Source organism: Semicossyphus pulcher, unplaced genomic scaffold (assembly GCF_022749685.1).
Source record: "Semicossyphus pulcher isolate SPU_LCO1_2020_fin unplaced genomic scaffold, fSemPul1.0.p SCAF_5, whole genome shotgun sequence".
NCBI classification, from domain to species: Eukaryota; Metazoa; Chordata; class Actinopteri; order Labriformes; family Labridae; genus Semicossyphus; species Semicossyphus pulcher.
Window position 1 is genome coordinate 27845663 of NW_027211726.1, and position 14252 is coordinate 27859914.

Consider the following 14252-nt stretch of genomic DNA (forward strand, 5'->3'; position numbering starts at 1 on the left):
AATCGGCAGCATCAGAGTGCAAAAAAATCCAAATAAATAAAATGAAATGATGATTTTCTGTGGACATTTTTTAAGGCTAAAACCTTTTTCTATAGAAGCGTTTCAAAATCAACATGCTTTTTATCAGGGGTCTCATTTATGAAACAGTGCATAGAATGCATACAAGTGGATCAGCCTCATGTTCAGCCCTTGACACGCCAACATTCAACCACAAATGGTCAATGCAAAGCACCTCATGAATGTTGTAGCAAACAAATGAGCCGACTGATCAACTTCGCTTCTTCTACATTCAGTGCCACATACTGTCAAATACAACAGCTGGTATTTCCCTCACTGCAACTATTTCTGCCAACCATATATTTGAATCAGGTCAATAGAGCACTGAGCACTTGTACTCTGAGATTGTCTGCAATTTAATTGGTCGAGGACACCCACATAAATCTCTCCATCAGACACCTTTTATTCATGCTGGCTGCTCTGTTTCAATTTCATTATACATCCCTGAGCAAGCAGACAAATGTCTGCAAGGTATACTTTTATTCATTCTTACCATTCACAACAAGGTGCATGCTGTACGCAGAACCAACGAGGAACAGGCTGTTGGAAAATAACCACATAAAACTTTCCTGCTCTTGTATGTCATTGTGATTCATTATACTACGCAGTTTCTTAATTTATTCAGTGCAAATCAACAGAGAGTAGTGTTAGAGAGAGTGACATCCTCAGGACATAAGGAACACAGTTCATACAGTTACAGGAAACATCATAAGCCAATTAAAACTCCTCTCTCCTCCTACCACACCGAAACGTGTTCCCACAAATCCCTTCTGCATCCACATCCAAATCCAACAACGTCAGGTTACCAGGGAAACAGCTGCGTGAGGCTTGTGCAAATATTTAAAACCACGGCTCCCTGGTCAGTTACACCATCAGGGTTATCAAAACATACAATATCAGCCTTGGCATGACCTTAGCAATCATATCACAATAGAATACTGATGTGCAAACATTACAAACTATGGATGGTAATGAGGGATCCTCAGTTCATTGGCTTTTATAAAATATATTGATCAAGTATATGTTATGAAAGTTTCCCCAGATAGCTTTCCCATTCCTCTACATTCTGACCTAAAAGGCTGTTGTTTGCTTCTGCAAGCAGCCTTCCTTTTTAATATTACCTGCTCCAAAACTTTTGAGCCACATTCTCATGAACAAGAAATTACAAACAGCTACAAAAAGAGACTCTGCTTCTTAAATAAAACCAGTAATGCCAGACGGAGTCTGGTGTCAAGAGATAACACCAGCCTCATGATCCTCACACTTTATTTCCAACTAATAAGCATTGAAAGGTGGAGTTATTTTTGGTGGCAATAAAGCCTCGTTCACAAGCCCACAAAGCAATATGCTCCTTCTATCACACCATTAACATCAGTGCATATCAATAACTTGTTTGTGTTTAATAGAGTGCTTGAGCAGATCTTAGACTCTGTCTTAATGATTTACAAAATAAAACACTTAAAAAAAAAATATTAGTTATAAAGATACATTTCCACTTCACTTTTTTTTTACATTGATTGTTAAAGGTGTACACTCCTGCAAACAACAACCTGTCTACAAGAGGTACTCAGGCAATTTGTAAGATGTCCAAACTTTCATTGTAAATACAAGGGGAGCCCAAATGGCCTCTTCATTTACCATAATGCTACTCTAAAGCATGCCTTGTTGGATCTACCCTGTTTCATAATGACTCACATCTTTCAAACTCTACACCCCCAGATTGTAACACAAGCTTCTACTGCATTTTGCAGAGGAGGTTTATGGTAGCCTTGCTTGTTTGTCTTTTTGTGTTGTACTGAGGGCAATCAGCTAAAAAGTGCACAACACAACTGCCTCCTTCAAAGGGCAAAGCATGGTAAAGCTGATTATTACACTGAGTTTATTGTTTTACTTTATTTGGCTATGACAAAGGAATACAAATCATTCAGAAGTAATCGCTGCAAACATTGTTAAAATGTCAAAACAATGATTATGACAGATTTTAACTACATAAAGCAATGAAGAACAATGATCTATACATGACTCAGCATTCATAAAAATGCATTGAAACATTATATAACTATAACAAAATACACATTTAATTTCAGCAACTTTTCAACTGTCAATGTGTGTATGTCACCCAAGAAAATCTGAACAGCACCAGGGCTGTTCAGATTTTCTTAGTCGATAAACATTAGATACAGCTTATTGCCAGTTTAGTAATAATCATTCCCTACTGAAATGTGTCCTCTTTGCAAATCTAAAAAAGATAAACATTTAAAAAACAATATCTATTTATTAGAGTAACGCTTGGCTCCCCCGTTGGTCTTGAACGTCTTAGCAAGCCCCGAAGAGTATCCCAATTAGTTTATGGATCTACTCAACTGTCTTACTGTGCATTCTCTACCAGTTATAAAGCAGGATAATCTAATCTGGAGCTGTAATTTGCAGTAAAACATGTGATAAAGAAATATAATATATAATATATAATAATATAGTCAATAATAGAGACTGTTTAAAAAGACAACTTTACAGTTGTTCAGAAACTGATAGCTGAATCTAAAAGGCCTCCAACACTGCCTAAAATGCAGTATCAGGAGTGCAATGCAACAGTATCAGGAGTATGCCAGTCTACGCACCAATCCGATACCATGATGTACTAGCTGTAAAAGAAAAGCAACTTTTTACATTAGAAATCATTTCCTCTTCAACACTCCAAGCAGTAACCTACACAGTGGAGGGAAGCAGCCATGGAATGAGCACCAGAGCTTGGCAAGCGGTCAAAGGAACTGTACCCAGCAGCCTCCCAGTAAACACAAACCAGGACTGACAGAAAAACAGCCCGACAATGGCTGGAGTTTAAGTCTAAAGCTTAATCTATCCTATGCACTAAACCAGTGGTTCACAACTGGCCTAGCCTCAGGACCCACCACTACCTCCTTAATGACAAATCATGACCCAAATGCCTAAAAGGAAAATATTCCCTCTACAGAAGTAAACTAAAAAAAAGTGCAACATAAGTCCAACTACTGTCAGGCTCATCAAGTTTCAAGAATGTAAATGTAACTGGAGCTGGGATTACCCAATCAGTGGATACATGGAGTGTGAATAAACTACACTTCTACTGCACGCACGTCACAGGAAACCCATGTCCTTCAAAATAAAAACGCAGCACAGACTTTATGCCAAATCTTTTTTTTTTTTTCAAGCATACATCCCCGACCCACCGAAAACAGCTCTGACCCATCAGTTGAGAACCACAGCACTAAACCATGTCTAATGTTAATAGTGTTTGGTTGTAGAGGCGGGTGGGGACACATAAAATGGAAACCCAGGTGTGTCTGCTTTATGTGTATGAGTACTTCCTGTGAATTCTCCCAATAAAAGAACCATTTCATCCTGAGTAATTTGATTTCGTTTCTGAGTGTTGACTAATTCACTTACATATGGTCCAATCTGATTACACGTTGTGAGTCATGAAGGGGAAAGATAGTGATGAACAGCAGCACTAAATGTTGTCATAGCGAAGCGTCTGTCCGAAGACCTGCTACTGTGCACACATACACACACCACATACAGGTTTGTCCTTGTTGCTGTGTGATCATAGGTAAACAGAGGACCCATGCCTCAGACACAAAACCGCTACTCTTTTATGTAACCCTGTGGTCCTGTGCAGGTGTCACACCATTTACCAGCTTGAGCAGCTACAGGGAGAAGCCTCACATCACCCCTGGCCCCCACTGCAGTTCTTATAGCATATCAACAGCCAGTGAACCATGGAGCTGTGGAGTCAGCTTCAAAGATGGGACAAGCTGAGCTGAGAGCTAGAAGCTCCAAAGACTGAAAAAAGTGATAAATTGTACGGGGATGCATGAGTGGTCATTTATTACTAGACTTGAACACACACACACACACACACACACACACACACACACACAAATACACATCATCAACAATGACCTGTCAAATGAAAAAGCAGGTGTGCTGGACGGTGAAGCATGCTGGTATATAAACATCCTGTTCGTGGTGACTGTGGTGCAGCTGAAGGTGATCTGATCCATGCTGCTGCAGTCAGAAAGCGCGGGCGGCATATGGAGCCACACTTGGCCTGGCTCACTGCATTTCACACATGGATTCAAGTCCAGTAAGCATGATGAAATGCTCGACTCTCTGCTAATTTCACCTGCTGGGCTTGCATACACCAGCAGTTTCACACAGACAGACACGAAGAAAGACAACAAACAAAACTTCATCATGACCTTCTGGGAAAGTGACTGAATGTTATACTAAGGTTAAGTGACCTGATCACTGTAGGCCTTGATGTTGCTTGGTATTTTCGGACTTGAAAAGAAAAAAGAAAATGTCTTTGAGGAGACTCTGTGGGGTACCACATATTAGCAGGCTTGGGAAGTAGCTGAATACAAGTAACGGTGTAACATAATTAGGATACAAAAAAAGGCAACTGTATTATAGTTAAAAAAGAGGTAATTAGATTACAGATACATATATTAAAAATGATGATTACTAGCAGGATTACAATTTTAGAATACATTTTAAAATGAAGACGATACAAGACCAAAGATGCTCTATAACATCTGGCGTATCATTTCTAACACATCATTTCCGACACTTCACCATACACAAGTCTCACAACACCGCTCCTCAAAGTTGCCATCAACAGTCTATGGTTGCCATGGCCTGTGGTGAAAACAATGCTTTCACTGGGTGGAAATGGGAGCAACATTGGAGTAAGTCGTGCCTTCCGACTGTGAAAATGCTGTCATTATCCAAGGACTCGACATCTAATTTAAAAACATCTACAGGTAAGACCAACCGCAAACGTTAGCTGCGCAGAATTCCAGTTACAAATGTTAGCTAACCTGTCGTCTTCTACTGCTACTAATGAAAAATAGTTTGTGACTCTGGTGATGGCCGTGGCCGGGATGGTGTGGGTAAAAAAACAAGCCCCAGACTGGAATTAGTTTACGGCAGTTCACTAAGTTTGAGTGTGAAGTAGTGAGAAAAGCATACTTAACAAAGTACATTTTAATGCGCATAATTACTGCTATTAATTTGAATGGGTCTTTCTTTTGTCTTTATGTGCAGATTTAGTATTGAAGTAATCCAAAAGTAACTGAAAGTAATCAGTTATGTTACTTCAAAATGTTTTAATATTAGTTCATTAGTAACTGTATCGGAATACATTTTAAAGGAACCCTCCCAGCCCTGCATATAAGGCCCCATGTTATTCCCCTTATACTGTATATGCTTGTATTTGCATTCTCATACCAATGTTTTGTCAACGACACCCTGCTGTACTACCCACATACGTCCCTTTACTCCCTTTGAAATTGCATTGGGGATGTAAAATCATGGATGGCAGAGTTAAACTCTCGAAAAGTGACATCCTAATCTTCCCGCAGACAATGTCACGACAGCAACAATCAGTGCCTTGGAGCCTCCGTCACTGAAACTCCCACTCAAGAAATCACGAGAATGAATGTACAGACTTAAACATGAAAGAGACTACTTTGATTTGTACTAATATTTTTCTCCCTTATTTTTCCTCGAAAAACCTTGAATAATTCAGATTCAGCATAGATTTTAGTATGAGATGATCAAATATTTACAATCATTGCATTATAAAATAATTCAAAAGCCAAGGTTTATATTTGAGTACTACATTTGAACAAGGACAGCTCTCTTAAGTGATCTCACCAAATTCTAAAAATGCACAAGGCGAAGCAGTCAAACAACTGTTGCTCTCCCCACTGGCCTGTCTCGCCGCAGCTCATAAAAAGCTGCCTCCGAGCCCAGACAGACTTCTGTATTTTACATGAACAGTAATTAGGAAGACAAGTTCAAAACTTGGTTATCTCTGGGGTCAGGGTCCTGATGGGCCAGATCATTTGGCCATCAGTTAGAGACAGGAGGCCCGCGGTGCCACATCACAGTGTTAGCATTTACAGAGCAATGACATGTCATCAGGGACTAGACGTGCGGCGGAGAACAACCCGGCTGCAAGAGCTAAATTAGGAGACTCATGGTGCCACTGCCAGGATGACGTACCACCTTCCTATGGCAAGTGTAAAAATCTCAGCCTTATATGCAAATCATATGCACGCTTGCGGTAGTTTTGCAGAAAGAAGTGGAGTAAATTATACACTGCAGTATCATTAGTGTTATGACAACCCTTCTTGAGAGAGAATAAAGTATGTAATTATATTTTGGGCTTACTGGACAACTACCTGGGGCTCGAAAGAGCCTGCAGCAGACCTTGCTGCATCTCTGTTGCAGAGCGATAGGACGAGGAACAGATGCAGCACCAGTGAGACGGGGGGGTGCAGCTAGAATCTGCTTATATGTGATTCTCACACTCCTTAGAATCAGCTCCTCAGTAACACACCTCCTACCTCAAACCGCGTCCATCGTTTTTTTCTCCTTACTCATGTTTCCTCCCTTCATCTATCACCAAGGCACAAGGGACGTTCTTCATGTTGATGTAAGCCTGAAGCCAAGTGGCAGTGACGTACAGAAAAAAAAAACAGAAAAAGTGAAAGCGGGAGGGATCCAGCTGTGGTTTGCAGCTGCAGCTTCAAACTCCAATCAGTAGGACTGTGTGTTGCGGACAGGTAAATTAAGCACTCAGAGATTAAACTGCTTGTAGTAATAAAAAATGTTGGCAAACAGCTGGCTACCAGTGCGGTGTAGGGAGTGTTAGTTTTCTGTGCTATTCCTGATGATGATTATGCCTTCTGATTACTCTTAATCATCCCTCATTCCCTATCTCTCCTCTCAGCAGTCTCATCCGTGCCGAGTGCAGACACTCTGAGCGAGACAACTTTTCAGCACTTCAATCAAAAAGAAGACACATACAGAATGACAGACAGTGGCACACTACATAAAGCTCACTCTCCAGAGGGGATGGATGGGATATATAGACAATCTGACATACAGTAAACTTATTTTTATACTTAATTTTAAATTCAAATGAGGTTGCTAGAGTTCATTCCTTTCCCTATACAAAATGGTTCGATAAAAACAAGCTCAGTAGCAGCTGTGTTGTTGAAGCTGAGATATCACACGACATATCAGACCTGTAGGTATTCTGGGAGAGGTGTTTGGAAAGAATCAACCTTTAATTTAGATAAGATTTGTTTAAAGATCAATACTGCATTCACCATTGATTTTCCCTTCAATCAAGCAGAGCCAGGTTTTATCTATGTAGCTACATTTTACTGCACACATGTACAACTATCAGTTTGAGGAAAGTTATATTGATAAAGGAGCTTAAAGTACTTTAAAGCAGATTTTCTTCCCTGATCTATAATATATTTATTTGACATGCAAAATACCCAAAGAAACCTGTTTTTGGTAATAAATATCAGGGAAGAATCTTTTATCTATTCCTCCATTTCTCTTGAACATACAAACACACCTTTTCTATGTTTCTAAATTATTTCAGCACGACTATTTCATTTTTATACACAGTATATATGAATCATTGTAGATGAGATGGAGATCTAAGTCCAGCACAGGTAGCTAAAATACGATACACAATACAAGCTGTCTTGACCTAGCAGCAACCTCCGGTGTTGAAAAATGAAGCTAATGCGGAAGTGCATAAAACTGCAGTTCTTCAAGTGTCCACTTGAGGCTCCAGAAACCAAGAAATAACCTTATGGCAGATGTGAAAATTGCCATTTTTACAGCAGAAATAAACATGTTTACAGCCTGGTTTTGTTGTAAATAGCTAATTTTACTGTTCATGATAACTGTACGGGGGGTGACATTTTTTTATAACTCACCTGTTTAAATTATATTTAGTCTTAAATCATAGGAGCCAGGTCACTTGAATGACAGGTGGGACCTGCTGGCTGGCTGCTAGATGTCAACATAGACACACAGTCACTGAACTTCACGTCACCATTTTTGTGTTTAAGGAGCCTTTTGGGATTTTTTAATCCAAAAATCAGACAAATAATCTCTCTCTCTGTGTGATTTATTTAACTTTCTGGCCGTGCAAGAAGTCTGAGCTCCAGCTTTTCAGTGAGTGAAATTCTAGTATAGTTGTATTGATATATTTTTATATATTTTACACTAAGTAGCAGGTATACTGTACTCGCCCTACCTGGCTTGTTGGCCCGTTATGGGTTTATCATACATTATTTATTCGTCGGCCAGCACATAGGAGTCAGGATTGTTGTTGGCTATTCCCTGGAGAGATTACGGCGGACCGTAGTGATGAGAAGATTGGTTGTTTAAAGTCATTCACCTGCTGTTCTCTCACTGGACAGGCGAGCGGTGGGTCCGCTACTTCTTTAGTCTGATAAATAAACAACAGCAGTCAGTCACCATCACAAAAAGAATCTCCTCTGTGGGAAAAACAAAGTTAAACTCATTCACGAGCAAATGGATCACAGGCGCGGGTTGTTAAGCTTTGATAACTTGGCATTTGCCAACCCCTCGCTCCTCTCCAGCACCACCCTCTCAAATTTGGTCACTTCAGGCTCCAGTACACCAACATGGTGGCGGCCATATCCCGGCTGCATTCACGCAGTCAAGAAACCAATGGGTGATGTCACAGTGGCTACGTCCATTATTTATAGTCTATGCTCCCAACACTTTGAATTGTTAACAATGTAGCGAGGATCAACTGTGATACCATGTTATCTCTTGTGTCTGTCAGTTGCTGATGGAGATGTAGATACAGATGGAGATAAAATGAAGAAGTCAAAGAACATTTTCTAGCAGATTAGTGAATAGTGGTTACACCATCAACCACTGACATTATTTATTCTGTAAAGATGTGACTGGGATGCTGTGGAGACATGCCTGAGGAAACGATGCAGTCACCTGCAATTAGAATTATGCTTATAATTAAGTTACTACAGCCATTATCCCTTCACTAATGTGCATGTGAACATTCTCAGTATTACCCTTCAGTTTAGGTAAAAAGTTTTACTGGGTAAAAGAAAAATGAAGACGAACGGTGGAGATAACCCCAACAACTTAAGGTAATGTATCAACAGCTAATCAATTAAGATTATCTTTCCAAGACCACCACTCATTCAATATGACAGACATAATGATGGTGACAAAAGAGCTAAATGAGGGAGAAAAGAAGGATGGTTTTAATCCCCAGCCTAGAAAAGAAAATCATTTGGTTGTTCAGCTGGAGTTTCACACTTGAGCAGACAGCTGTGGCAGTTATAAATATCTGTATCACGAGCTGGGATCTGTATCTGTGAAGAGAGCTGAGCTGCCATCGGCAGGGCTGGGCTTCTAAAAATAGCAGGCAGGCTGGCTGGCAGGCAGGCGGCCGACTCTGCCTCTGTCTCCACTGGATTTGATTAGCCCCCAAGAAGCTATGGCCTCTCCAAGAACCCCCCAACTACACTCCCCCCCTCCGCCTCTGTGAGTGTGTGTGTGTGTGCATGTTTGTGTGTGGGTGTGTGTCTGTGTGTGTGTGTGGGTGTGTGTGTGTGTGTGTGTGTGGCATCATGTCTTGTCTGGAGGCCAGGTTCTTTTCACTGCTCACAACCACGGACTCACTCTTCATTGTAAAGAAAATGCTTACATTGGCTTTCCTAAAGTGCGATCAAATTTTCCTCCTCGCCACCATGTTTAAGGTGAATATTTTGGCATATATACAGTGACTTATGTAGATGGGGAATCTAAAAACAAATAAAGCCAACAAATTGATGTTGTGTTTTTTGACAAAAGAGGAGTCAAATTTGCCTTTTTTTTTTCCCATGTTGACTTTAAAAAAAGCAGAATCCTCTAGAAGGTGCTCCTTAAATCATCATCATTAAGCTCAAAATAGGCTGGAACCAGCTTGCAGTCGTGTGATGTTTATAAAAAGATAACTGCATATGAATATGATGGTGTAGGATTTTGATATATAAAGTGTTAAAGGTTTTTTATTTTCTGTCTTTTTGAAGTTCCAGTATGATTGACCAGTGAAGTTTGAGCAGGCTTTAGGCGCATGCTTGTAAGAAGTCTGTGAAAAGAAAAAAAGACAAGAAATGCATTGGCTGAAATACAATCTTGGAACCCAACAACTATCTTCAGGTACTGTAACTGATACAGTAAAGCTTTTTTTTTACTATTTGAAATCAATCTGCATTAATTTCTCGACTTAAAGAGATGTTACAAAGTTACAATCGACTAACTTCATTCTAACTTCTGAACAATGATCCGCCCCAAGAAGAGCATGTCTTGGCCCAGATATCACTATCTCGCTTCATTGGAAGACCCCAGGGTCTAACAGACTTGCTACAAACACAGTGGTTTTGCAGGGCCCAGCAGTGCACACTTTGGCAAGCTCCACTGATGTCAGCTGATTCTGTTTAATCCAAGTAGACCCCTGTGTCACTCGTTTTATTTTGTTTTCGCCAAAACCATGTTCTTTACCTTAACCTTAAATACATTTAGTACCTTTTCCTAACCATACTGTACAGGTTTCACAAATAGAAACAAAAATCGTCACATATTTGGTCGGGATATCCTCATTTTCCCAGGGATCCACAATAACCAATTCTAAATATCTCTGACACAGACTTTGAGACCCTTTGTCAGAATAAAGCAGTTTCCACTACAGCTGACCACCTGAAATGGGACTATTTCATTTCATATGTGGCTGGGTTAAGAGGTGCACGTCATGTAGAAAAATCTCTCTAAGACCCCTGATGCTGGCAGGAGTAAGCACTTGCAGCCTCCTCTCTCTGACAGTTTGCTCTCCAGCCTCAGAGCAATGCATACATGTACAGTCTAAACACATTCTCTATATCCATATGACATGGCATAATGAGCAGTAAAAATGCACAGGATGCAGCTCTGGACAACATTTGGTGTTTTGAAGATAGTCTGAGCGGCCCGCCTATTTCAATATCATAACCTTTCTTGAAATGCACTTGGTGACATCTGTCCGGTGAAGATAGGTTAACAGGAAGGGTAAGTGAAGGAGGAGGACTTCACACTGGCCAGCATTGCAATGACTCAATGGTAATCACAAGGGTGGGATTACTGTATCCCCATCATTTCTCTTACTCTCAGCCTGTCACTCAAGTCCCCCCTCACATAAATCCCCCGCAGATGGAATCTGGGGTCCAAATCCCCATAAAACTCATTGCATCTGCTGCAGTTTCAGTCACGTGCACAAACACAGAACTCTGTAGATGGTACAAAGACACAGCACTGTTTGAGGACACAATAAAACCACAACAGAACAGAAGAGGTGATAAACCCACCCCACCCCACTGGGAAAGGCAGGTTGAGTATAAAGCATACAGCCACAGGTGAGGGGATTAAGTGACGTTGTCAAAGAACCAAGTTGCTGAAGCACTGTCACTCACCTTATAGATGAGTCAGTGAAAATGTGTAAATAATCGACAAAACCTCCTTCACCTGCGGTGGATCCATTCCGCCCTGACAGCATACACATTTTTCAAACCCGCAGGCATTCGCAATTCAGTAGGAGGATTGAAAAACGGGTGCTAAGATTGAGCGAGGAAAGGTCAGCAAGATAAACATGTTGACTCTTCCTGTGCTGATTGCAGATCAGTCATGATTGATTGCGCTTACTCATAGTCTCATAGCATACATCCCAACGCATGCCAGTGCCAAAATACTGACTCAATATTCACAGATTGCATATAAAAACATTAGAAAAAGTATGTAGCCAGAGCAATAATAATGGCCATATTTGATTAAACTGGTCAAATATGGCCAAATTCAAACTTAATTGGCCCACATAAGATTTAGATATGCAGGGAACACCCTGCTTTACTGCCAGCCAATTTGGCTAGAAGGTTTTCAATTTCCTGTGCATCTGTCCGTCCATCCTCCCTGCCAAAAACAGTTATTAGCAGCTAATATAAATTCTCTCTCATTCTATCATGCACACACAGTGACAAATCAAGATCCACTGAACACTAGCAGTATGCCTATTTGAAAAGTACGCTAACATATGCAGAGACATAGCTAAAAAAGATAGCAATAAGAGAGCTGGAAAGGTTCACAGCAAAAGCTTCAAGCAGCAGATCAGCACATCCTGTTACAAATAGAATCAGGAAGATCAGCTTATTAGAAAACTGTCTGAGGACGAATGCAGTTTTTACAGGTTCCATATTGTGAAAACTTTTTTTAGTTGCTGTTAAAGTCACTATCTATCGCCGAACGAGGTAACACAATGGTGATTGAGCCTAAGCCTTCATCACAGACGAGGTGTCGGTGGTGACTTTCGCGGAAAAAGTCATAAGCAGCACCCAGTTAGTGATGTGTTATCCATCAGCCAGCAGTGGTTGGTCTGCCAGAGAGGGAGGGCGGAATTAAGCGGCTGCTTTTCTGGTCTCTGCCAGTGTTGCGAGTAAACAGTAATCTACTATGGCTGAACAAACAAAGAAAAGATGGATGACTACAGATACAACTTTAAAAATAAGTGAAAATCCAAAGAAAAAGAAACAAATTTGACGCTCAGATGAAGACAAACAGTCTGAAAGGGGAAGAGACCGTCAGCGAGTTACAACCGTTACACACCGGAGCCAACCGTGGATGTCACACATTCAACACTGTATGGATATCTGGGAAGTATGCTCTCACAATAATTTATCACTATAGGTGTCACCAAAGAGAACGAAACTGAGATCTTCGAGATTACAACTTTAAACCTGCAAAATTGTATTTTACTTCACAGTTACTGATGCACTATGCAAATAAAAGTAGCACTTGCATTAGCTGATAACTTAGCAGTTGGTAACCCCTCACTCGTCTCGAGCTCCACCCTCATCCAAAAATGGTCTCTTCTGACTCTGAAAAACAGATGCGCCAAATAGCAAACTCAGGGCTTCCAAACGGTAGACCACCACATGGTCGTATAGTGATAAAAATCTTTGTAAATACAGCACCAAATAATAATTAAGATGTTTTCCTAATATTTTACTGTAATGTTATATAGCAATGAACAACATTAATCTTCTCACATCAGTTTATAGTGCACTATTATCTATAGAAAAACAGCTTAAGTCTTTTTTATTACATAACTTTTCTTGGATTTATGTTTAGCAATGCTGTTCCTGCCCACCCCTCGGACGTCAGCATGCGTCAAGTGCTTGCTGGGCGCTGTTTCTGGTTTGAGCAAAACTGCTGGAAACAATACAGTCCATTACAACGATGAGTCATGCAGCTGGAAACTAAGAATACATTTACTACATACATAGAGGCAAATCAGTGCACAGGCTGTTTGCTAAGCACACAGAGAAATGAACCATCCTGGGATATACAGTATGTCCATGTACATGTACAAAATGAAAAGTGAGGAAGCTCAGGTCCTTTCACCTACTTCCTTCACCCATACTTCTAACAGGACAGGAGTCTTCATGTAATTGGCTTTTCTCTGTGGTTTTAACACCATGTACTGCTATTTAGCTCAAAGCTGTCAGTCAAACCCTGCCTCTGTAAGTCTCACTTCTGATTAAAATGCTCAGCTTGACTTGAACAATGGCTGGTTTGTATTTCACTTTACTGCATAGGTACTAGATATCTAACTGGTTATGCAATAAACCCATAGGGAAATGAGTTGTGCTTTCTACCTGCAGTGGAGTTATGCAGCACTAGGAGGATTTGTGGACAGCACAGTACTTACATAAACTCATACCTCTCAAGCATACCTGCTGATACAATTAGAAGCATTTGCTCTTTGAAGCAATCAGAAACAATTTTAGTCTAAAGCTTTCTCATTCTTAATCAGAGACACAAAATTAACATGCTTCTATTTTGACTGGTTGGAAAAAAAAATTTGGTTATTTTTTTGAAGGTAGGTCTGAAATCAGGGTTTACGTTAGCCGGTATCTACCGGCTTTTTGCCCCTATCACGTGCAGTTGTCCGGCAGATAAATATATCAACAGGCAAAAAGGCTGGTGGGAAAATATGCAGAATAAATAAACAATAAAAATGTATAATGGCATATTAAATAGGCTATTGTGTTGATTAAAAGAGAACTTCAATATAAACTTATACAGTCTTTGCCTCCACTGTTAAAACATCAAGAGACGGAGGGGAGGAGACGGACAACGGCACAGTGCGACCCATCATTTGCATCTCAGTACTCGCCAATCTTCTAACTGGCAGATATCGGAACATATAATCTAATACCGATAAATTGATATGGGCCCTTATCAATCTACTAATAGCTGTATAATATATATGGATTGGG

At 40.4% G+C, this 14252-nt stretch overlaps 1 protein-coding gene across 3 annotated transcripts in view; it reads right to left on the bottom strand.

The window, feature by feature from the left end:
• The window catches only part of trappc9 (trafficking protein particle complex subunit 9), a 226436-nt gene that overhangs the window by 126900 nt on the left and 85284 nt on the right, over positions 1–14252 (bottom strand). The window lies entirely within an intron of this gene.